The sequence below is a fragment of the Symphalangus syndactylus genome, chromosome 12 (assembly GCF_028878055.3).
Source record: "Symphalangus syndactylus isolate Jambi chromosome 12, NHGRI_mSymSyn1-v2.1_pri, whole genome shotgun sequence".
In the NCBI taxonomy this organism is placed as follows: domain Eukaryota; kingdom Metazoa; phylum Chordata; class Mammalia; order Primates; family Hylobatidae; genus Symphalangus; species Symphalangus syndactylus.
The window spans coordinates 42202124-42228682 of NC_072441.2; positions in this window are offsets into that span (position 1 = coordinate 42202124).

Below are 26559 nucleotides of genomic sequence, written 5' to 3' on the forward strand. Positions count from 1 at the left end.
TTTGCTAATTAATTCTTTGTATTAATGTCTTCCGATGCAATGTTATCAACTGTTTCCAGTAAAAATAAATAAAGACATTTTTAAAAAGGAAAAAAACTCAGCCCCATTATAACTTGATTTTCATATAAATGGATTTAAGCCTACCCAAATGTTATAGTTATGTTGATCATTGATCCATGTTCAATGGCTGATGCTGTTCAAATTATTATTTTTTAGAGTAAGAAACAATACAGTAGGAAATATTTTTGATCTGGAGAAACTATTCCTAAGATACCACTACCTGTGCTTCCTTGAAAAAATAAAAAGTCTCATGTTCTCAAGCCACCTATCTTCAAAGTTGGAAACATTTTGAAACCCACATCAGTCACAGATTCTTCATCCAAAAGAAATGAGAGACACATAATTGAAGCTATGACCTCGTATGAGTCAACAAGGACTAATGTCACCTCATCTCCACTATAAAAAGATCTTAGCTGCTTGAATTTTGCTCTGCATAGTTTTACATACATCAGTATCTGTTTATCCATCCAAGATATGAAAATGAGATTATTTTTCCCAAATATCTATTACCTTTGAATGAAGCCTTTGGCAGGCCTTTCATATGGCTCAACTGTAAGAGTGTCCTGCTCAGAGCTGAGAGCTGTTCTGCCTGGAGACATAATTCTGGGAGCCTAACTCTGATGCATGAGAACCCAGGCTGCTATTTGGAGTGCTCCTACAGGTATCAAAGACAGAGTTAATCTCAATCACATTTAATCACACATTGAAATATATGCTTATGTATGCATATGTAACCAAGTTCTTAAATACCATTTGACCAGTAATTTTGGGTCAGAATTAATGGGGTACTTTAGAAACCAATATCTATTTGGATGTTCTGGCTAAAAAATAGAACTGTGTGAATTGAATGGATACGCAAGGAAATTAGACAATACTGGGCACAATATTAGCACTCTCGTCCAAAAAAAAATCTAGGTTCATTAGTCTCTTAATATCACCGTTTCGGGATTGGATATTATTGTCTGATCCTCAGGTGTGTACTAATCATTATTATTAGATTAAAAAAAAGACAACTCTTATAGAGATAAAAAACCTCTGGATCCCTGCAAACTCAGACTATGGAGGGCAGAAGAAAAACTGAATTTAATTTCAAAATATCTGTAAGGAGCAGGGGGCAGAAACTTAAATAAATATTAGCAGAAGAAAAGGTCATAGAAGAACAGGGTGATTTCCTGTCTCTGTCCCATACCAGTCCTGGGGTGTGTTTTACCTGGATGGTTTTCAGTCATCAGGCAGAGCACTTCTCAGGTAGGGGCTGCCTTTAACTGGAAAGGGCCTACTATGACAGCCAATGCCAGCCTGTCCCTTTGATGCGCATCCTGCAGGTGGCTACATGATTACGTATAGAGGTAAGCCTGGTGTCCACTTAAACATAAGGATATTTCCTGTAGACACCAATCTCAGTTTATTCCAGCCAAGAAAGAGATTTAATTAGCCTGTCATGAAATAAAATGGATGATAGAAACAAACACTTTGTCTCTGTTTCCCATTCTGTGAAACCAATCACCTCTTCAAAAGCATCTATTCAGAACTTACCTAGTACACATGCTAGGATAAATCCCCAAAGCAGGGCACGTTTAAAATGTAGGCCTCAGAACGATTTTTCAGCCCGTCATCAGATACTCAGAAACATCAGAAATATCAGAAACACCCTCCTTAAATACTCCAAATATGAAACCATTTAACTTTGTAAAATAAAAATTTAGATTTAAATTCAAAGAAAAGCCTAAAAGCTTCTTCAACTTTTAAGATAATGATAACTAACAGTGCTCATCAAAGTCAGACACTGTTCCAAGTGCTTTACATGTGCTAATGCTTTTAGTCCTCCCGACAACTTTATAAAATAGGTACTATTATTGTCCCCTTTTTACAGATGAGGAAACTAAACTGGAGAAAGGTTTAGTCATTTGCACAAGGTCAAATAGCTGACACATAGCAAACCCAGGGAGTTTCTCTTCCGTCTATGCTTTTTGGTTTTTTTTTTTTTTTACCACCACATTATGTGTAGAAGTTTTAAATGATCATCCTACAATAAAAGACAAAAACCAAAGGAATAATTTTTAAATTGTATGAAAAATAGACAATAATGAGCATAGCATATAATTGGACAATACCGTGATAGAGCTATTTAATCAACCTAACATATCAAAACTCTCCATTTGTAAGTCCAAGGCTGAGTCAATTAAATTTCCTGAATTCACTAGAGTTTCTTTTCAGTGTTCATCTTGGATGTCCACTTTTCAGGCAATGAATTTTTGTGGTGAACTTGTGCTGTGCATCCTGGGATTTCAGCCACATGACATACAGATATTGGATTTTTTCTGGTAAGAGCATATATGAGCATCAGCCTGGACAGAAGATCATCTCTTTCTTAGAGGACCTACTAAGGACTGCAGAAAGTCCTCAACACCCTCCAGTAGTCCCACATTGCCTACATGTTCTCCCTCTAATGCCCCAGGCTTGGTAGGCTTTGGATGGAGTATTAAGATACACTAGCAACAGTTTAAGCAACTGCCTTGATATATCATTTTGGTAATAGGCTCAGCTACACATAACAGAAAATTGAATTTATGGTGGGTAAACCAAATAAAAGTTGTCTTTTTTTTTTTTTTTCATACAATAAGAGATCACAAAGTTGACCGTCCAGGGCTGGCTTGGCAGTAGCATGATGTCATCGGTGCAACAGCTTTCTTCTCTCCTTCTCTCTTCACTACATGTTAAGGATGTGGACCCACTCTGCATAGCCTTAGACACTATGATTTGGACACAGACAGGATGAAGGAAGAAGAGCAAGGTGAAAGAATGTGCCAGCTGAGCCTGGCTGTTATCTACGGAACTTCCCTGAGACTCCTGCTCTAAGATTTCTGTTTATATCTCATTGTCCAAAACCGCATCACATTGTCATCCTCAGTCGACAAAGAAGTCTGGGAAATGAGTTTTTTAGCTGGGCATTTTGCCACCAGGAAAAATAATTTCGATTATGATAGCAATAAAGAAGAAAAGAATAGAATTAGGTAGTCAACTCTCAGTCTGCCACACTCACATTAGTCATGGATGGAAGAATCCTCACATTGCTGCATCTCGCCCCTACTTAACCAATTCCGCAATTTAGAATCTGTCATCTGCAGCTCAGATATGTAAGAATACTTTTGGTTATAAGTGAAAAAAAAATAATTCCAAGTAGCTTACATGTAAAAGGAAATTTAATAAGTTTACATAACTTATTTTTACATAATATAGGGTATATTGGCATCAGCTACGGCTAAATCCAGGAGCTTAAACAGTCTCACAGAGCCCTTCTCCTCTAACTCCTCTTTCTCCTCTTCTTCCTCTTAGATAAGCTTTCTTTATGTAGTACATGAAATGGCTTCTGACCATCTTATCCTATAAACTTAGCTTTCCCAGTGGAAAGATGATTCTGTATAGTACTGAGGTTCCAAAGATAAATAAAATAGTATCCTACATTTAAGAAGTTCATAAGTGCGATGGAAAAGCTTTAATTTTCTTGAATGAATCAAGCTATGTGAAATAAGGTATTATACCCCTACTTACTTTAAGTATTTTTTGAAATTTATGTTTCATCCCTAGTTTGTACTAGTATCCATCACTGTTAGATAAATATCCCTTGAACTCTAAAGTCATAAGACTGGGCATCATGTCCCAGAATGTATTCCAAAAGCCCAAGTTCTAGCATGCTACCTAAATGTACCATACCTAACAAGTGTCAGAAATCATGCATGCTACATCTTATTCTTACAGACTGTAAATGTTCATTAGCATGTTAAAGATTCTAGTAGGTCCTAAAGTAAGAATGTCTGTATAATTTATATAATCCAGCATTTTCCAAATTGTAGCACATAATAGTTTTGTTGTTGTTGTTGTTGTTTTACTTGAGTAGAAGAAACTCAGCCCTATAAAACTAGTCCTTGGATTTATAAAGAAATTTTAAAAGGCAGAAAATAAATGAGAATTATAATTCACATTTTATAATATGTCACACATTATCTGCCACAGTAAAGACATAACTCCATGTTCATGTCATAATATGCATCATAACTACACCAAAGGTAAACAGTGACCAAAGCAGTGAAAATAGGAGAGAAAAGTTCACTTTTGTATGACTGGGAGATTGAGTTATTTCTTTTGGAAGCAGCTCTATCTTCCAACAGAAATCTAAGTGCATTTTGACAGAAGAATGCTGAACGGTCCATGTTGTTTACTCTACTTAATTATACACTGAAGTACCTGGAAATGAAATACGTCTTTTTATGCACAACATGCCTAATGCAGCAGTGTCTAAGTTGAAACTACATGGTGCTGTTTGTGTCTGGCATGTTGTTCAGTGGCTTGCACATTAATAGGCTCCCTGTGTACTTCAAACTGACAATAACTGTAAGCCTCAGCAACATCTAAACTCATCTAGTTTCCCTCCATTGGTACGCTTTCTGTTTCCCTAACATTCACGCCACTGTGTAAGCCATTTCTGCTTTGCCAATGCCCTATTCTGAGGCTGATGCAATGCCCCCCAACTCAAATCCCACTTCCCCTGTGAAGTCATCCCTGACAATGATATTGGTTAATATTTACTGGGCACTTACCATGTGCCATGCTATAAGTGCTTTGTACACGTAATTCATTTCATCCTCACATATCTTGAAGTCCAATGGGGTCAATTTGATCATTTTTTCCATCTTATGTGAGTCCTAGCCATCACATCCTGGTCACTTCCTTTTCTAATTGAAAATTAAAGCACTATTTTAGAAAATTTCCATTGACATGTGTGTTTATTGATAGGACAGGAACTGTTCCCATCCCTTGACCATTTAACACAGCACTAGTTGCAGGTGTTTTGTGGCAGATTATAAATATAAAAGGTTATATAGAGTGTATTGAACTAAGGCTGCCTCTGCCTCTGTTGAGGGATATGTTAGGTTGTTAAAATCAAGTAAATAGAAGCTTACTGGGACACATGGACATTGAACATCATCATAATCTAACCACACTCTAAGCTGTCCAAAGTCTGAATCAGATGTTTTATATATATGAAGTCTGTTATATAAAAAGAAAGAGGCAGGAATCCATTCACTGAAACTGATATTGTGCCTTTAAAAAGTATTTGATTTGAGCGTTTAAAATGCTGTGCTCCACTGCTGGTTTAATTTTTATAAATGTTCTCTCCCTTATAGATCTTCTCAATAGCCACATCAGAGGAGTGTGAAGCAAGAATAAGCTCTTCATTCAGGCACTCAGTACACTCCTGCTTGATTGGAATGGATATTGTACATAATATGTCCCTACAGATGTTTCCTCCAGTGGGGCACATTGAATTTCATTTAAATGCCAAGGCACAAAATCTAAAACAATGTGACTTTAACAAAAAATCTGATGAGGAATTTGATGAGAAAATGGCAAGAATTCCTGTGGCATTTGGGTAACAATTTCAAGCCTTCATTTTAATAGAATAAACAGGATCATATTTCATTCAAATCTGGCAATGAGATGAGCTTTGGGTATTACATTGATATAAACCAATAAAGAATTTGCAAATTTGAAGCACTAATTAACAGACACAATATTAAATGAAAAAAGTTTGCTCCAGGGGCAAATATATTTTGAAGACTCTAAACTTTTATTAAAAGACATTTTTGAATCACTTCTTTTGTAGTTTATGCTTTTGCTCGTTTTTACAAAATATAGGAGTACTGTGACATTTTCAAACTGATACCTATAATATGGCATCTGGTATTCCTTTTTTTCCACCTTTTTGAGGCAATACATCAATGTCACAATGTTTTGAAATGTAGAGAAAAATAAGCCAAAAAATGAACCCCAATATCACAGAAGAGTCAAAATATATTTTGTTTCAGATATTCTGTCAGTGTTTAGAGTTCAATAAACTGCAGATGTTCCAGTTGACCATAGTAGGTACATCCCAGAACAATTATCAAAGCTATTCCCAGGGTATAACAAATTAGGCCAACTACCTCAAGAGTAGGGTGAGTACTCAGAAAGATGGTCAGAAGGGCAGAAGCACATGGTTCTACTACCTTGTACTGGAAGAGACCTCAAGATTTTACTCATGTAGTCAGGTGATAATTTCACCACCACCACCAGCATGCCAATGGCATCTACCCACACATCACATGAATGTCTTTGTGCCTTGCTGTATCCTAGATGTCTCTGGGGTGCTAATATGAGCCTAATTTCACCTGGAAAAATACGTGAAGGGAGGTAAAGGGATGGGTGTAAGGAGATACGGTGGATTTAACTTGGGTCTTGCAAGCAGATAATACTTCTTAAATGAATGATCTATTAATTTTTAATTCTATATGAATAAAGTTATTTCATGATAGTTCTAGAGGAAGAACTCTCTGAAGCCTTTGCTTACTGGTCACAAGTGCACTACAGAAAGAGAATTTTCTCTACCTAATTGCAATGCTGCACAGTTGCTTTCTTGAGACTACAATATCTAAGACATATGTATCTAAAGACTCATACTTCAGAAAATGGGAATGTCAGCCAGAATGTTAAAGAATCAAATATACGAGACAAACCTTCACCTAAGATGATGTGATCTGGCTGTGTGTGTGTGTGTGTGTCTTTTGCTGTGTATATATTTAAGTAGTTATTTTATCTTAAACATGTATTCAGCAGAAGTCAGCTGGTGTTAATATTACCTGTACCAACAATTCTGCAATCTGTGCCTCACTTACAGGTTTTCACAGAGAATTAATATGTTCGCATTATGTCTAAATACATTTTCCTTCTAAGGAAGGAAAAGGAAGGAGGATTGAGATACTACAAGGAGCTTTGTATACACTTTATTGTCACAACCACCCCATGAGCAAGATATTACCACATCTATATCACAAATGAGGAATGTTAAGACCCAGAAAGGTTAAGCAACTGGCCTAAGATCACACAACCAACAAATGAAGGAGCCAGCATTTCAAATCAACCCAAGCTTTTTCCCACTATACCAGAGCACTGGTAAAATTGGTTGAAAAGTGAAAGATTTAATCCAATTAGTTAAACCATCAAAAAAACTAACAACTCATTTTCACTCAGAAGAAATGTAAGAATGTCTGTGTTTCACAGAAATTGTGAGCCAGCTTTTCAGCAGAAAGCTTAGGAACAAATTTGTACTTGCCCAACCACCCTCTTTGATGCATCATGTTATCAATTAGAACCTTATTCCTAGCTCCATTTCACCTGACCTTTTTTACTATTTTGCCAATTTGTCACATGTTACATACTGTTAGCCATAAGAAATGCTTTCTGGAATAAACATGCTATAAATAAATAAGCAACTAAATGCTTTTCTTCTAATCCATTAATCAGTCATTGGGTGGAACTTAAATGGCCAGCCAGTGTTTTGAGTACCATGTTCCCTCCTCCCCCTCAGTTTTTAATTTAAGGGATATTTCATTGGCAGGTCTACATTGTTCTTAACATAAACAAATGAGACTACCCTTTTAAAGGCCAGAATGGAATTCTGCCAGTTGCTGAGTATGTCTATTCCATTATGAATTCCAGAACTGGGGAAATAATCACAGGATGAGTTCCTGAACACACTGGACCCACTGTGAAACAGACCTGAGCTAAAATTCCATTAATCACCTGACCTACATAACCTTCTACTCTAACTGGTAAACTGCAGTGACGTTTGGGGTCTCCTGAAATTAGTGTTGGTTCACAGCCAAAGCCCAGCAGTCACCCAAAACCATGATTATTTCCTTTTTCTCAATTTGCAGTAACCCTGGTAAAAGGACATAGGTCCCCTTGGGGAAGGCTAAAACAAAGGCCAACAGTCTAAATTTTGGGCAGTGTATCCGTGTTCTTCCTCACAGGAATGTGGCCTCCCCCTCATTCAAAGGGTTCTGTTTCTATAAACTGGCTCAAGTCTGGGAACTGATTGAGGGACTGTGAATCTATGTTTTGATTATTTTGGTTTGATTTCTGTTCACTTGACCTTGAACATTCCCACTTATACAAGTCAAGTAAGAATTCGGTAGACTGCCACCTATGTCACTGCTAGGGACACCATGATCAACTGGCCAACACCACAGACAATTTTCTGCAAGTCAGACTCTTCTGATTACTGCTTTGACTCCAGTGTCCATTATGGTAACCACACCCATTTTGCCTTTGGTGATTAAGTGCCGCCACATGGCCCCTGCCATTCTAGGATCCAGTGATCCCCATTGCATTTATGTTTCCAATTCAGTGGCAGCAGCTCCCACTATAATTTCTGATTTAAAGATAAGAGTGATCACAGACTCTTCAAGGGTGCTGGGGCTCCCTTCACACATTTATTTCTCACAGTGGTATGAAAGATATGTCTTCTGGACCCTCCCAGGATGGGTAAGCAGAACTGATGTGATAAATTCCCCTCTAACAGGCCAGAGTGGTACAAGGAAATGTGTGAGTATACAGACCAGAGAGCATGGGACAGAGGATGACATTTTAAAATTAAAACAAACAGAACTCACAGGTAAAGTTTTTAACAATAAAGTGCTTTAATCCTCACTGTACTAATTCTATCAAACCACAGTCACAAACCATAAAACATAAGAACTCAGCTTTTCCTTTTGATTGAATATAGTCTTTCCAAGTTTGGGACATCTCAGTGCCCTTCACACTAATTCTCCCTATCTTCCACAGAGAGTGACACAAATCCCCCACCACCACGATTTTTTAGCAAGAGTTAAGCACGTACAAATATAAATGAGCTACAGCTCACAGATGAAGGGCTTGATTGTCTTTTTAGACACTGGCATGAATCAAAGTGAAAAGGAGAGGAAAGTGTTAAAGTCCAGCATTGATACTATCAACAAATCTTGAAGAAAATGGAATTCTATATTTAAAATGTCATGAACTATGAAATTAATTGAACCAGAATACAAAAATCCAAAAAGCTATAAAATGTTTACCCAAATACCCATTCTAATAGTTTAGCCTTGCTACTTCAGTATACAGAGTAATACAGAGCTGTTTTTTAAAAAATTCAACTTGTAAACCTTCAAATAAAAAAATCATCTGGGAAAATGATTTGCATATTCTACAATTTAAGTGCTAAGACTGCAATGGCTTTGCCTCCTAGGCTACTGAATTTGAAATATAAACATATTTCAACTTAACTTAGTGAATACTGTTTACATCTGCATTCTGATAACATATAAGACTATTTTCCTTGGAATTTTTTTAAAACATTTGGTTTTACATAATGAAAAAAGGAAACCAAAGAGGTTTTTTTTCCTTCACTTATAGATAGACTTTAGGTTTATGAATATTAGTATCTATGAGTCACTCTATATCATTCAAGAACTAATAGACAAAGGTCAAACTTTGAATATTAAACATTATTTTTAAAATTCCAATTGATATCTACCAATGCATATACCACATTTATTTTAATTACGTATTTATGTTCTGTAATTATGTACTGATGATCCACTAAACCAGTGGTCCCCAAACTTTTTGGCACCAGGGACCTGTTTGGTGGAAGACAATTTTTCCATGGACTTGGACTGGGGGTGAGCAGGCATTAGATTCTCATATGGAGTGCACAACATAGATCCCCCACATGCACAGTTCACAATAGGGTTTGCACTCCTATGAGAATCTAATGCAGCCTCTGATCTGACAGGAGGCAGACCTCAGGCAGTAATGCGAGCAATGGGGAGGCTGTAAATACAGATGAAGCTTCATTGGCTCCACTGCTCACCTCCTGCTGTGCAGCCTGGTTCCTAACAAGCCAGGGACCAGTAGCAGTCCGTGGCCCAGGGGTTGGGGACCCCTGCAGTAGATTGTAAGTTTTTTGAAGACAGAGATTCCGTCTTACTCAGTTTCTCACATCCCAAGGACTAGCACCATCCCTAGTATGAATCTCTACAGTTGGAGTGTTTTCCAGCTCAGGACCTCCATGTGAACATTTCCTTCAGTTCTTACAGTGGAATGGAATGCAATTCAGTGAATTAGAATTTACATTAAAAAACTGGCCACAGTGCAGTCTAGCTAGCAAGCTGGCTGCTCCCTTCTCTGAAACTGCGACCACTGTTAGTATGATGAAAATAATACTTTGTAGTAATCGAATCCTAGAAAATCTCCATTTCCATTTAATATAGAGGCCAGTGCAGCAGTCTGGGAGCACTTCTGGAAATACTGCTACTGCCTCTGAGAGCTAAACAGTCAACGCCATCCCCAACTTCTTACCTTTTTTAAAAAAACCCTAGTGCACAAAATTTAGTTATACACTTCAGTTTATGACACACTATTATCATCTGTACAAAATGCCTCTCATTTTATTTCCTTTTCATCCACTATATATATGTCACCCATATCAGATATATACATCCCTAGATACACAAATTTCCTTGAAAAGTAGTGTTGCTTAGTGTAAATAAATTTAAAACAGGTTTATTATACATTAACATCAAGTTATTAATTGTACTAATAATCACATGTTGTTTCTTATAGGTTCACTAAATTTTGTTTTAGTTCTATTCATTTTGCTGGATGTATTTCTGGCTTCTGCATTCCATCATATGTATATACCACAATTTACTTTCCACATTTTTAATACATCCTAATCTTTATTACCTCAAATAATCCTGAAATGAACATATATTTCCACTTGTAGGTTTTTTGTACATGCCTCGTTACATGGAATACTTCCAGATTTCCCTTCAAGATGGCTGCACTAGTTTATATTTCCATCAGCAGTTCATAAAAGTTCTCATTTCTCCACATCCTTGCCAACACTTGATATTATAAACTTTTTAACCCTTGCCAGTTTGATAGATATAAAATGATATATCACAGTTACAGGCTGAACATCATTTCATATAATTAGTTGGCTTTTAAAAAAATTTCTCCTTCTTGGAAGTGTTGATAATATACTTTATTTTTTCCTTTTGGATCCTGTGTTTGTGATAGTCATTTGTAGGAGTTTATTACATAATCTAGATTTCTCTTTTAGATATTATAAGAACTTTTCTCAATCTGTAATATGTCTTTAATTTAGCTCTGGTATTCTTAATTAACAAAAAGATCTTTAATTTTGATTTTGTCAAACCCATAAGATTTTCCCCTTTGATTTGTCACAGCTTACCACAAAACCATAGACAAAAATCAAACCAAGAGATCAATGGAAAATATGTATTTGTCTCTCTCTGCACTGGTTCCATTTTTGGCAAATGGTTCCATGGTTTTGTGATATGCTTTCCAATCTGTTAGGGTATATTCCCTGAATTAGTAAGAGTTCTACAGAGAAACAGACCCAATAAGATGTAGAGATATACATAAAGGGAGATTTACTCTACAACCTGGCCCATGCAGTTATAAAGGCCAAGGAGTCCTACAACATGCCAATTGCAAGATAGAGACACAGGAAAGCTGCTGGTTTAATTAAGTTTGAGCCCAAAGGCCTAAGAACCAGGAAAGCTGATGATGTAACTCTCAACTGAAAACAAAGGACCTGAGAATCAAAGGGGTCACTGGTGTGAGTCTCCAGAGTCTCAAGGCCAAGAGATTCTTTGTGCAAGAGCAGAAGATAAATGTCCCACCTCAAGGAGAGGGTCAGTTTGCCCTTCTTCTACTCTTGTTCTATTCAGGCCTTCAATGGATTGGGTAATGCCTGCCCACATTGGTGAGGGTGGACCTTCTTTACTCATTCTACCAATTCAAATGGTAATATATTCCAGAAACATCCTCATAGACACACCCCAAAATAATGGTTTACCAGCTATCTGGGCATCCCTTAGCTTACTGAAGTTGACACATAAAATTAAACATCATACCCTCCCCAACTTTTCTCTTAGTTTTTAAAATTGTTTAGTTAACTTATTTTTTGCCCATATTAATTGTGACTTGTGTCTTATTTTCTAGTTAGAGGTTGCTACACTGAAGGGATGCTACTGATTTTTGTTGCAATGATTGCAGGCATTCTAGTCTTGCTCCCCGTCTCAAAAGGAAAATGTTTAATATTTTCCCAAGGAACACGACACTTGCTGTGTTTTTTCAGTGGATAGACTTTATTAATTTAACAAATTTTCTTCTATTCTTATTTTTGATAGATTTATTCAATAAGTATTGAGAACTTACTGTGTAATACTCACTGTTCTAGGACCTGCAGACACAATAGTGAACAAAACAGACATAAATCTTTGCACTCAAAGATCTTATGGTAAGAGAAACAAACAAATATAATTAAGTCACATAGTAAAATATATTAGATGCTAAAGTAGCATAGTTTCTGGGCCCTTCCCACAAGTCCAATCCCACTTAAAAAAATCACAATATTGAAAAAACCACTAGGACATTGCTGGGAAAGGGAATATTATGTTGAACTTGTTCATGTGGAATAGCAGCATTAGCCTGAGGCAGGATGCCACTGGGTAGGACTATAGAATAAGAAGATAAAAGAGAGAAAACTCTCCTGGGGTTCTGTTCTTGCTTTCCCTCCCATTTTGCTTCTGCCTATCCTCCTTGCTCCCATATCTGCATGATTCAGAATTCCGGTCCAGGTATTCTCAGAGGTTAAGTCAGAGCAAGATAAAAGTCTTGTGCTTGTGAGCCACTGTAAGAAACAGGTGAGAACCTCAAACGAGTGGGTTCTCACTCTTACCCCTCTAAACCCTCAAGGCTGGTAAATTATAATCTATGTATGTCTCTTACTGAAGCTGCTTCTCCCTGGGGTGCAAGGTATGAAGATCTGATCTAAGGAATTGCTTACTAGGCTATAGTTTTCTGGTGTCTGGTCTCTTCACCCTACATCACACACACACACACACACACACACACACACACAAAGACACACATTCACACACGCATACACACTGACATCTTTGGGGCTGATCTTAACAAGGGCCTGGCCTTTCTCTATTGGCATTATCTAACAGCATAGCTTTTCCAGATGAAAAGTACTGGCAGGCCCAGATAACAAGACAATTAAAGAGCACAGCTATTTAAATGTATCGCAATATAGATACAAAGAGAAGGAGAAATATTAGACTAGACAGACCAAGATTTTGAAATTGAAAAACATGTTAAAATACATAAAGGAAGATATTAGTAGTACAGATCAAAAACATTTAAAAAGTGGCAAGAAGGGAAGAGCTGACAATTTCAAATAGAGTGTCCAGGAATGGATTCACTAGAAAGGTAACACTTCTCCTTCAAAGCACTCCTAGATTTAGGACTCCTAGATTGAAGTTACAAAATGAAGATACACAAATCAATAGCACTGCTATACACAAACAACGACCAAGCAGAGAATCAAATCAAGAACCCTTTTACAAAAGCTGCAAATAAAATCAAATACCTAGAAATATATCTAACCAAGGAAGTGAAAAATCTTTACAAGGAGAACTACATAACATTGCTGAAAGAAATCATAGATGACAAAAATGGAAACATATCCCATGCTCATGGATTGGCAGAATCAATATTGTGAAAATGGCCATACTGCCCAAAGCAATCTATAATTCATTACAATTCCTATCAAAATACCAACATCATTTTTCACAGAATTAGAAAATACAAACCTAAAATTAACATAGACCCAAAACACAACCCAAATAACCAAAGCGATCCTAAGCAAAAAGATCAAATCTGGAGGCATCACTTTACCTGACTTCAAAACTATACTACAAGGCAATAGTAACCTAAACAGCATGGTACTGGTATAAAAGTAGATACACAGACCAATGGAACAGAACTGAAAACCCAGAAATAAGGCCAAATACAACCAACTGATCTTCAATAAAGCAAACAAAAACCTAAACTTGGAGAAAGAACACTTTATTCAATAAACAGTTCTGGGAAAACTGGTCAGCCACATGTAGAAGAATGAAACTGGATCCCTATTTCTCACCACATACCAAAATCAACTCAAGATACATTGAAGACTTAAATATAAGACCTGAAACAAAAAAATTCCAGAAGAAAATGTAGGAAAAACTCTCCTGGACATTGGCCTAGGCAAAGAGTTTATAACAAAGACACCAAAAGAAAATGCAACAACAACAAAAATAAATAAATGGGACCTAAACTAAAAAAACTCTGCACAGCAAAAGAAATCATGATCAGAGTAAACAGACAACCCACAGAATGGGAGAAAATATTTACATACTGTGCAGCTGACAAAGGATTAAAGTCCAGAATCTACAAGGAACTCAAACAAATCAGCAAGAAATAAAACAAATAATCCAATTAAAAAGTGGGCAAATGATATGAATAGACATTTCTCAAAAAAAGATATACAAATGGCCAACGAACATGAAAAAGTGTTCAATATCACCAGGGAATCATCAGGGAAATGCAAATTAAAACTGCAACGAGATATCACTTTACCCCAACCAGAGTCGCCATTATTAAAAAGTCAAAAAACAATAATGTTGGTGTGGATGTGTTGAAAAATGAACATTTACTTATACACTATTGGCAGGAACCTAACTTAGTACAACCTCTATGGAAAACAGTATGGAGATTTCTGAAAGAACAAAAAGTAGATCTACCATTTGATCCAGCAATCTCACTACTCAAAGGAAAAGAAGTTATTATGTCAAAAAGACACCTGCACACATGTTTACTGCAGCAAAATTCACAATTGCAAAGATATGGAACCAACCTAAGTGCCCATCAACTGATGATTGCATAAAGAAAATATGGTATACATGTACTATGAAATACTACTCAGCCATAAAAAAGAACAATATAATGTTTTGCAGCATCTTGGATAGAACTGGAAACCATTATTCTAAGTGGAGTAACTCAGGAATGAAAAACCAAATACCACGTGTTCTCACTTATAAGTGGGAGCTAAGTGGGTACACCAAGGCATACAGAGCAGTATAGTGGACATTGGAGATTCAGAAGGGGACAGGGTGGAAGGGGGGTGAGAGATTAAAAACCACAGATTGGGTACAATGTATACTACTTGGGTGATGGATGCACTAAAATCTCAGACTTCAACCACTATACAATTCATTTAAGTAACCAAAAACCCACTTGTACTAGTAAAGCTATTGAAATAAAAATTTTAAAAAGACCAGAATAAATGGAGGAAGTTTGCTGCGTGGATATCTGGTCAGAGAGCAAAGCAATCCATGCTGATGAAAGTCAAGTGCTGAGTGGGAGGAAGACGGGAGAAAGTGGTAGAACATGAGGTCCATAAAGTAAGAAGGCAGACCACAGGGGTCTTGGAGGCCATTGCCCGAACTGGGTTTTATTTTTCTTTAATTTTTTTAATTTTCACTTTTTTGAAAACATAGGAGGTATATACATTTATGGGGTACATAAGATATCTTGATGCTGGCAAACAGTGAATAATAATCCCATCCGGCTAAATTGAGTACCCATCTCCGCAGCAAGTATTCATCTTTTTTTTGTGTTACAAACATTCCAATTGTAGTTGCTTTTATTCTCAGGGAGTAAAGAAAGCCATTGGAGTGTTTTGAGCCAAGGAATAGCATGATCTAACTTATGTTTTAACAGGATGATTCTGTTAAAAATAGAATGTAAAGGAGGTTGATAATAGAAAGTTGATAACAGAAAGACTGTCTAGCAGACTACTCCAGGTGAAATGATGGCAACTTGGGCTGCAGTGGTCACAGTAGAGGTGTTCAGAAATGGTCAGATTCTGGATGGAATGCAGGAAAAGACTGGCCATTTACTGAGTTAGGGAACACTAAGAAAGAATCAGGTTTTGGACAAAATACCAGGAACTCATTTCTAGATATGTTAATTCTGAGAATGCTTATAAAACATCCAAATGTAGATGTCAATTATACAGATGGATATAGAAATTTTGTAGTTCAGATGGAACATCTCAGTTAGATATAAACGTTTTGGAAGTGATATGATATTAAAGAACTTAAAAGTTCCTTAATGTGATGAATTAAATGGATAGATTATTTGAATTTAAACAATCATTTTATTCCTGGGCTTAAAAACTACTCGGTCATGACATACTAGTTTTAATATAATGTAATATTCAGTTAGCTAATATTTTATATGGGATATTTGTATCTCTGTCCATGAATGATCTTGGCCTATTAGTCTCTTTCCTTGATCTCTCTTTATCAAGTGTTGGTAATGAGGTTTTAGTTACTGCATAAAATGAATCTGGTAGCTCTTCCACTTTTGCTATATTCTAGAACAACTTGTATAACATAGAGTCCAGGCTGTTATGGGCCAAAAAAAGAACTTGGGTTTTATTCTAAATATCATGTGAAGGCACTGAAGGGTTTTGATTAAAATAATGACAAAATTCAATTTGACTGATGAGATTAATTTGGCTATGAGGTGGAGGATAAATTAGAGGGAGTTATTGCAATAATCCAGGTGAGAGATGATGATGCCTTAGCCAGCATGATAGTAGAGAAGATGGAAGAAAGTAGATAGATTCACAATATAATTTGGAGAATATGATTGGTGACTGTGTATGTACACTTGAGTTTTTAAAAGAAGAAGTGCGACTGGGCGCAGTGGCTCACACCTGTAATCCCAGCACTTTGGGAGGCCGAGGTGGGTGGATCACGAGGTCAGGAGTTTGAAACCAGTCTGACCAACATGGTGAAACCCCCTCTCTACTAAAAATACAAAAATTAGCTGGGCATGGAGGCATGTGCCTGTAATCCCAGCTACTCGGGAGGCTGAGGCAGGAGAATTGCTTGAACCCAGGAGGTGGAGGTTGCAGTGAGCTGAGATCACACCATTGCACTCCAGCCTGGGCAACAGGGTGAGACTCCGTCTCAAAAAAAAAAAAAAAAAAGAAGAAGAAGTGGCAACTATTGGACTTCTTAAAATCCAAGATAATCATGTGAGAGCACAACAATAGCTGCAGCAGACACATGACATCTTTATCTACCCCTACTCCAACTATAAACTAAATGTACCAATGATATTAAAATTGGCATTAACCTAAGTAGGATTGATCACAAATCTCCCAATAATATAGTGTGAGAAGATATGTTTAGGTGCATTTTACATTATCGCTGAGTGTACATAACAATTTCAAAAAATTCTTGATTGGAATTTTTAAATTAAAAAAATTCTGTTTATTTTTGTCAAGCAGGAAGATCCAGCTATCAATCCCAGATAAGGATTCCCAACCTTTTGAGGATGGCAAAGAGTATAACAATGCCAACCACCAGAAGTAGGAGCCCACAGAACTCAGCCCACTGCATCACCCATGGGCACAGAGTTACCAAGAAGAACACACAGGCACTGGTGTTAAAACAAAGCTTTGCTCATGCAAGGAAGAAAGAACATAGCAAGATCAGCATCTGTGGGGTGCAATGGTCTCCCATGACTAACAGACCCCTCCTGAAGGGGATGTACTGCACGCCACCCATCTAATCATGCTGGTGAAGACCTCTTTTTTTTTCCTGGGGCAGAAAAAGGGGTGAGGCAGATATAAGTGCCATATGACACACACACTTATGCACTGCAAAAAATTTCACTGTGTAACCAGAACATGGAAAGATTTTCTCCCAGTAAGGAAGAAGAGTCTGGAACCAAGCAGCAGCACCACCCCGGCCTCTACATAAGAGGGTATGTTCCAGGCCCAGAGAACTCATTGGGCAATCCTGGGGTGGGGCAATGGGTGGCACAATGGCTGATGTCTCATCAATTTTTATAGCAAGTCCCAATTTATTCTAACTTTTCCATTCTCAAGTACTTTTTTACATGCACATTACAAGGACTACTGATAGGAAATCACAAAACACCATTGAGAAAATGCTATCCTAGTGTGTTGTGTGCTGAATTCAAATTTTCTAACCCATCCTTCTTCTCCAACACATGTCATATTGATTAAGAAAAAATACTGATTTTGAAAATAGTAAAAAATAATTGCTATACTACTTTGTAAGGCATCACAAATAAACCTATCACTGATAGTCAAAGGTAGAAAATGTTCATAAAACCTCATCGAAAACAAGTATATCTACAAAAAAAGTTTTTCAACCTTTCAAAAGCAGTAGGTGGGTTATGGAATTCCACCATCTCAAGTAATTTCAGACTGTGTTTGGAGATGAAATTGCTTAAATTTTTACCACTATTGCACATACCCGTAACACATATTTGAACCAGAGCAGATTTTATATCTACTAAAATCTTCTCTCAAACTTAAGAGCTTATTGTCGCTCATCCTCAGAGGACTATTTACTTTCATGAGTTTACATATGCATGTCATATCTTATTTAATAGGCTTTATCAATTTAAGACAATCAACAAAACTTGTATCAAAATGCAGACAGGCCAAAAAATCTAATATACTACCAGAGACATCATCCATGAAAATGGATTGAAAAGGTCAAAAGGAATTTACTTCAGGCTTTCCTTAAGCACTATATTTGTTGAGAAAAGCAGTCTATGTATTCATGAGAAAGAATAAGAGGTCTAATTCCCAAGTATATAAAACTAACATAATTCAACTATATGGTTTCTGAAAACATACTGAGAAAAGCAGGACCTAGACTTATAAAAGGCAAGATACACTGTTCCTAAAATATAAAAGTCATGCTATCAGAATATGTAACCCAATTAGGCACTGTAATCTCCTGTATACTGGTATAATTTGGGGGGAAAAACAATGTTACTAAGATGACATTTATTTTTCAATTACACTCTTCCCACATTTGAGGCTATTTATGTTTCTCTCATTTTAATGTGGTTGTTTAGGGCAGAGAATCTGATATACTAGAAATAAGATGGATCCCAAAGCTGGAAGACAAGTTTGATTCCCAAATCTGGCACTTGTTATATTCCAAAATTTAGGCAAGTCACTGAGTTTGTTTTCTTCTCTGTTAATGGGGTAGCCATTATACCTGCTTTCCAAGATTTTAAATGAGAAGAGGTCTGAGAAATGAATGTGTAAACTTTAGAGTGCTCTACAAATATTATTATTATTGCATATTCTTGAATCCCCCAGCGTGAAACACGTTACTCTGAATATTAATAGTATTCAACACTTGCTTATTGAGTGCAACACACTCAACTGAAATGGTGAGTTAATCTTATATGGTCAGAATTAGGAAGCTTACTCTTCATGAGACACATTTCAGAAGGGGAGAAAACTCAAATTGTGAAGCAAGCTTAGTTTTCCTTAAGATGTACAGTATGTTTAATGGCCTCAAACTGTCCCTCTGTCATCCAAAAGCTTATTACTTCCTTGATTTAACCCAAACGTCTCTTTTATCCTCATTATCTACTTCTCAATAATCTTTTTCCCTAAAACATGAACTGTCGGCTAGCCAACCGGGTACACTAAGCTTTATAAATAGGGAAGAAAGGAAGGAGTCATGGATCAATGACACCTCCCTTCCTGCAATTTTCTCAACATTTACCTTTGTGTGTTCATCAGTTAATTTCTCATAAATCCTGATTGATATTAAAAGCCTGCTTTACGAACATTTAAAATATATATTCAGTTATTATATTTAATGAATATTGCTGTAGCCTTCTAAGTTTCTTAATTGTTATGAAAATTCAAAGTTCTACCTGGCCAAATTTGACCAATATACTAGTAGTACACTGACAACCAGTTGACTACCTAACTTTTATGCTCTGTTTCTTTTTGTTTGTTTTGTTTTTGTTTTTTTGAGATGGAGTTTCGCTCTTGTTGCCCAGGCTGGAGCGCAATGGCACGATCTCGGCCCACCCACTGCAACCTCTGCCTCACGGGTTCAACCGATTCTCCTGCCTCAGCCTCCCAAGTAGCTTGGATTACAGGCATGCACCACCACACCGGGCTAATTTTGTATTTTTAGTAGAGACAGGGTTTCTCTATGTTGGTCAGGCTGGTCTCGAACTCCTCACCTCAGGTGATCTGCCCACTTTGGCCTCCCAAAGTGCTGGGATTATAGGCATTAACCACCGCGCCCAGCCGCTCTGTTTCTTTTTTAATTATAAATTCTGATTTTAAGTCATTCCTTTACTGTTATAGCTGAGCATAAGCTGTTAAAAGTAACCATGCCAGTTCTTGAGTGCTTTGCCACTTAGAAACTTCTGCCAGATATTCTTAAGTCATAACTCTATGTTTGGCCTTCCATAAAGCCCCAGGGTATGAACACAGGTCTGCCAAGCTCTTTGCTACTTTATAGCAAGGGTGAGCTTTGCTCCAGTGTACAAATAAATACTCCTCATTTCCATCTGAAGCCTCATCAGAATGGCCTTTATTGTCCATACTTCTATCTGCATTTTGGTCATAACAACCAAACTTTCCCTTGTCTTTTTGTCTTCTTCCGAGCCTTCACCAGAATCGCCCTTAATGCTTCATTCACTGTCACTGCAGTAGTCTCTTTCCAGCCTCCTCTTCCAAACTCTTCCAACCTCTGCCATATCCCAGTTTCAAGGCCTCTTCCACATTTTCAGATATCTGTATAGCAAGAGCCCCATTCCTCGGTACCAATTTTTTGTCTTAGTCCATTTAGTGTTGCTATTAGATAACAGAATACCTAAGGCTGGGTAATTTATAAAGAAAAGAGGATTAATTAGCTTATGGTTCTTCAGGCTGGGAAATTCAAGGGCATGGCTGAGCTTCCAGCCAGGGCTTTCATGCTGAATCATAAGATGGTGGGGAAGATAAAAGGGCAAGCAGACATGTGCAAAGAGGCAAAATCCGAGGGACATCCTGGCTTTGTAACAACTCACTCTCATCAGATCTAATCCATTTCCTTGAGAACTAATTCAGTCTCACCAGAGTAAGAACTCACTGACTACCGTGAGAACAGCACCAAGCCATTCATGAGGGATTCCATTAGGTCTCACCTCCCAGCAGCACCACACTGGGGATAAAATTTCAACATAGGTTTTGGTGGAGACAAACTCAAACCATAGATACCCACACATGCACACACAACCACATTTATAACCACCAATGTGAATAATGCTCCCTACAATTTATGCAGTGCACACCCTGCAAAGCCACATATGGTAATCACCTCTTTCTCATAAGTAAATAAGACTTACCTTGCCATTTAAGGCATTTACGATAATTTCAATAAATAGCTATGATCATTATTATTCATATTATCTATAGTAATGCCCAGCCTGTATGTCCTTGATACAAAAAGCCGGTAACTGATATTGCCATTCCCAGACAATAATCTAACATCACTACAATAAAGTTCTACTGTACCATTATTTCACACTTTGTAAATGAGAAAAGCAAACAATAGGAGCATAAATGGTTTTCTAAGTACTTTTCTATATTTTGGAATCTGATAAAATTTCTAGTCAGTTAAAAATGTTTGCACTGGCCAATATATGTCTACCAATGCCACCCAAAATTTTTCTTTATTTTTTTGAGACTGAGTTTCCCTCTGTTACCCAGGCTGGAGTGCAGTGGTGTGATCTCAGCTCACTGCAACCTCTGCCTCCCAGGTTCAAGCATTTCTCCTTCTTCAGCTTCCCAAGTAGCTGGAATTACAGGCACCTGCCAACCACACCCAGCTGATTTTTGTATTTTTAGTAGAGACAGGGTTTCACCATGTTGGCCAGGCTGGTCTTGAACTCCTGATCTCAAGTTATCCTCCCACCTCAGCCACCCAAAGTGCTGGGATTACAACGTGAGCCACTGCGCCCAGCCTAATATTTCTTACATTAATGAAAAACCAGCATATGGCTACAGCAAAGTCTATTTGTGGTTCAAATCTGGACTTAGATTTCCAGGAAAAGCAAGCACGAAAGAAATATTGAGGGGTAATAAAATATATTTAAATTACATTAGGTTCTTCTGTTGAACTGAAATCAAAACTTCCTAAAACTGCTGAAAGAAATCATAGATGACACAAACAAATGGAAACACATACCATGCTCATGGATGGGTAGAATCAATATTGTGAAAATGACCATACTGCCAAAAGCAATCTACAAATTAAACACAATCCCCATTAAAATACCACCATCATTCTTCACAGAATTAGAAAAAGCAAATTCATATGGAACCAAAAAAGAACCCGCATAGCCAAAGCAAGACTAAGCAAAAAGAACAAATCTGGAGGCATCACACTACCTGATTTCAAACTGTACTATAAGGCCATAGTCACCAAAACAGCATTGTATTGGCATAAAAATAGGCACATACCAATGGAACAGAATAGAGAACCCAGAAATAAACCCAAATACAGCCAACTGATCTTTGACAAAGCAAACAAAAACATAAAGTGGGGAAACGACACCCTATTCAACAAATGGTGCTGGGATAATTGGCTAGCCACATGTAGAGGAATGAAACCGGATCCTCATCTCTCACCTTATACAAAAATCAACTCAAGTTGATTAAAGACTTAAACCTAAGACCTGAAACTATAAAAATTCTAGAAGATAACATCAGAAAAACCCTTCTAGACATTGACTTAGGCAAGGATTTTATGACCAAGAACCCAAAAGCAAATGCAATAAAAACAAAGATAAATAGCTGGGACCTAATTAAGGAGCTTTTGCATGGCAAAAGGAAAGGTCAGCAGAGTAAACAGACAACCTACAGAGTGGGAGAAAATCTTCACAATCTATACATCTGACAAAGGACTAATATCCAGAATCTACAATGAACTCAAACAAATTACTAAGAAAAAAAAATCCCATCAAAAAGTAGGCTAAGGACATGAACAGACAATTCTCAAAAGAAGTTATACAAATGGCCAATAATCATATGAAAAAATGCTCAACATCACTAATGATCAGGGAGATGCAAATAAAAACCACAATGCGATACCACCTTACTCCTGCAAGAATGGCCATAATCAAAAAACCAAAAAACAGTAGATGTTGGCATGGATGCAGTGATCAGGAAACACTTCTATACCACTAGTGGGAATGTAAACTAGTACAGCCACTAGGAAAAACAGTGTGGAGATTCCTTAAAGAACTAAAAGTAGAACTACCATTTGATCCAGCAATCCCACTACTGGGTATCTACCCAGACGAAAAGAAGCCGTTACCTGAAAAAAACACCTGCACACTCATTTTATAGCAGCACAATTCACAACTGCAAAATCGTGGAACCAACCAAAACGCCCAACCATCAGCCAGTGGATAAAGAAACTGTGGTATGTGTGTGTGTGTGTGTGTGTGTGTGTGTGTGTGTGTGTGTGTGTAGACAGATAGATAGACACATATATATGATGGAATACTACACAGCCATAAAAAGGAATGAATTAACAGCATTTGCAGTGACCTGGATGAGATTGGAGCCTATTATTCTAAGTGAAGTAACTCAGGAATGGAAAACCAAACATCATATATACTCACTGATACGTGGGAGCTAAGCTCTGAGGACACAAAGGCATAAGAATGATACAGTGGACTTTAGGGACTTATGGGGAAGAGTGGGAGGGAGGCGAGGGATAAAAGACTACAAATATGGTGCAGTGTGTACTGCTCGGGTGATGGGTGCACCAAAATCTCACAAATCACCACTAAAGAACTTACTCATGTAACCAAATACCACCTGTACCCCAATAACTTATAGAAAATTTAAAAAAATTTTTAAATAAAACTTCCTTAGAAAGTTAAAATTTGCCTGTTCGGTGTGGTTTTGTTGATTTGATTTCCTTGTGAGGTAGAGGAGGGTTATTATGGATTTGGAACAAGTGTCAAGAACGTTTAGTTTTTCAACAGAATGGGTTTATGTATCATTATCAATTTGTATATAGAAGGGCTAAAGAAACCTTAGCTGTTGAGCTCCAGTCACATGGTCATACGCTAGTCTAAAAGTATTTTCATTCACATTAAATGTAGGGGAAAAAAACATATTTATAAATGGAAAAAGAAATAGTTTATAATTAAGCAGAACTGAATGTTCTGACAGACAATATGCAAGGAATAAAGATGAAAAACATCTCGGTCCTTCTTTTGCTCTCTTGATCTAACACATCTCTACTTGATAAACTGGTCTGACCACAGCTGGGCTTTACATTTCTGTAATTAGCACAGCAGAAGCCCAACTAGGGCACGGCTTTTCTTATTCTATTGTTTGCACACTGGGGGGCAGAATTTTAAATGTCAGGATTCTAAATGCTTCTTCTTGTTATAAAGTGGCCCACTAGCTCCTCAAAACCAGTTTGAAAATCATTCAAGAATCATTGCATTGGGCTCCATATCACACATTAGATACGTATGCTACCAGCAGGGACCTCTAAAGGGCTTGGCAGTTTTCTTAGGCTGGAAAAATACAAGAATGAAAATAAATGAGCTTTTTAGATTGCCTTGTGGAAAGCTCTGATGTAAATTTAGGTGTACTGGCCCCAACCCTTTGATTTCCTTTTTATGTCATTTCATTGAAGGAGAGATGCTTTCTTTTAAATCAGCAAAGAAAGCTGGTGTGTGGGGAAGGCGGAAGGCATTTGGGGTGTCGGGGGGAGGGGTAATTATGACCTTTTTTTGAAAGTTTCATAATGCCTTGACGCCAATTTTCATACCTACTTACTGACAACTAGATTTCCTAAGTCAGTAAATAAGCTAAGAAGAAAGAGTTTGGGCTCTTGTTTTCCTGACAGTTATATAATATGTAGAACCAGTAAAACACCAGGCATTGGTTTTATATCATTAGAAAATTACTGGCTATCCTGACACCTGTAAGTTTTATATAGTCCTAATTACTGGAGTGTAGTGTGGCAGGAAACTAAATCAACCCTTCCATTTTTCTCTCCTTGTGAGGTTCCAACACCTGGACATAAAACTGAGGATTAACCTAAAGGGAAAGAAACCCAGCGTTGCTCAGATTATTTGAAAGTCTATGCAACTTGGGCAGGACGTGGCGGCTCACACCTGTAATCCCAGCAGTTTGGAAGGCCGAGGAGGGTGGATCACGAGGTCAGGAGATTGAGACTGTCCTGGCTAACACGGTGAAACCACATCTCTACTAAAAATACAAAAAATTAGCCAGGCGTGCTGGCGGGCGCCTGTAGTCCCAGCTACTTGGGAGGCTGAGGCAGGAGAATGGCGTGAACCCGGGAGGCAGAGCTTGCAGTGAGCCAAGATCGTGCCACTGCACTCCAGCCTGGGCGATAGAGCGAGACTCCGTCTCAAAATAAATAAATAAATAAATAAATAAATAAATAAATAAATAAATAAATAAAAGCAAAGTCTATGTAACTTGGACATCACACACTTTCATCTACTTTCTTATTTTTTTAAGTTAGATCAAACTCTAGAAACCACGATGAAAACAGAAGAGTTATTGTTCTGGGATCTGTGCAGACCAGCCTTGTCCAAGACTCTGTGACTCATTAGCATGTAACGTGGTATAAAATTGACTGAGCAAAGCTCAGTACAAACCAAACAATAAGATCACAGGTTCATAACATAAAGGGCAAGAATTGGAGTGATGGGGAGAAGGAGGGTGGAGAGTATCAGTATAATGTAGGACTCGGTTTTTCATCCCTAATAGGTAATGCTCCCATCCCCAAATTAAGAACCATCACACTAGTTAAAATTTCCCAGACACTCCTCTACTTTTCTTCTACCTAGAAAGGGAAGAACTTGGTGTCACCACCACTAGGACAGTCTTGATAGAAAGGGATAATCACATCCAGCAGGAACCATTCTACTGATGAATAGTAATTTCATCCTCACATTTCAGTTGTCTAATTAAGTAACCAAGTGCTTACCTATGCAGCAGTTTTTCATTTTTAGAGAATGAAATGGAGTAGACAGTTTAAGGAGAGAGAAGAGAAATTAAAGAGTAGAGCCTTATACTCACTTGGTTCTACTCCATTCTTAACAGTAACGCCCATCACCCGCTTCATGAATTTCCATAATTTTGCTTCAAATCAACATATTATTTGGTCTACAATAGAAAGGACACTGTGGATAGTCACAACACAATTTATGTATTTGGATTCATTACCTTTCTTTCCTGGCTGTAAAATGTGTATATGTTTATCTATTAATATATGTATGTTTGTGCATGTGTGTGTATACAAAGTGTTCAAAGTGTACATGTGTACCTGTATAAGCATAATATTCAACAGTACAGCTCAGTGCTCTCCATTAGAATTTTCTATGATTGTGAAGATCTTCTGTGTCTCTACTGTCCAATATGATAGCCACTAGCCACGTGTGGCTATTGAACACTTGAAGTGTGGCTAGTATGACAGAAAAATTACATTTTTACTTAAGTAAAAATAGTCACACATGACTAGTGGCTACCACATTGGACAGAGCAGATAAAGATGATCAACGTCTTTACTAGATATGATATTAGCATGTATGTGTGTGTGTGTGTGTGTGTGTGTGTGTATGTGTGTTTTCTGATTGTTCACACATCAGTCTCAAATACATAGAACAGTAGTCCTGGCATATAGTAATTGTCTTAGTCTGTTTGGGCTGCTATAATAAAATACCATAAGCTGGGTGGCTTATGTTTTGGAGGCTGGGAAATTCATCCAGTGTGCCAATAGTTTCAGTGCTTGATGTGGAACCTTTACCTGATTTATAGATAAAGACTTCTCACTTTGTCTTCAAATAGTAGAAGAAACAAAAGAG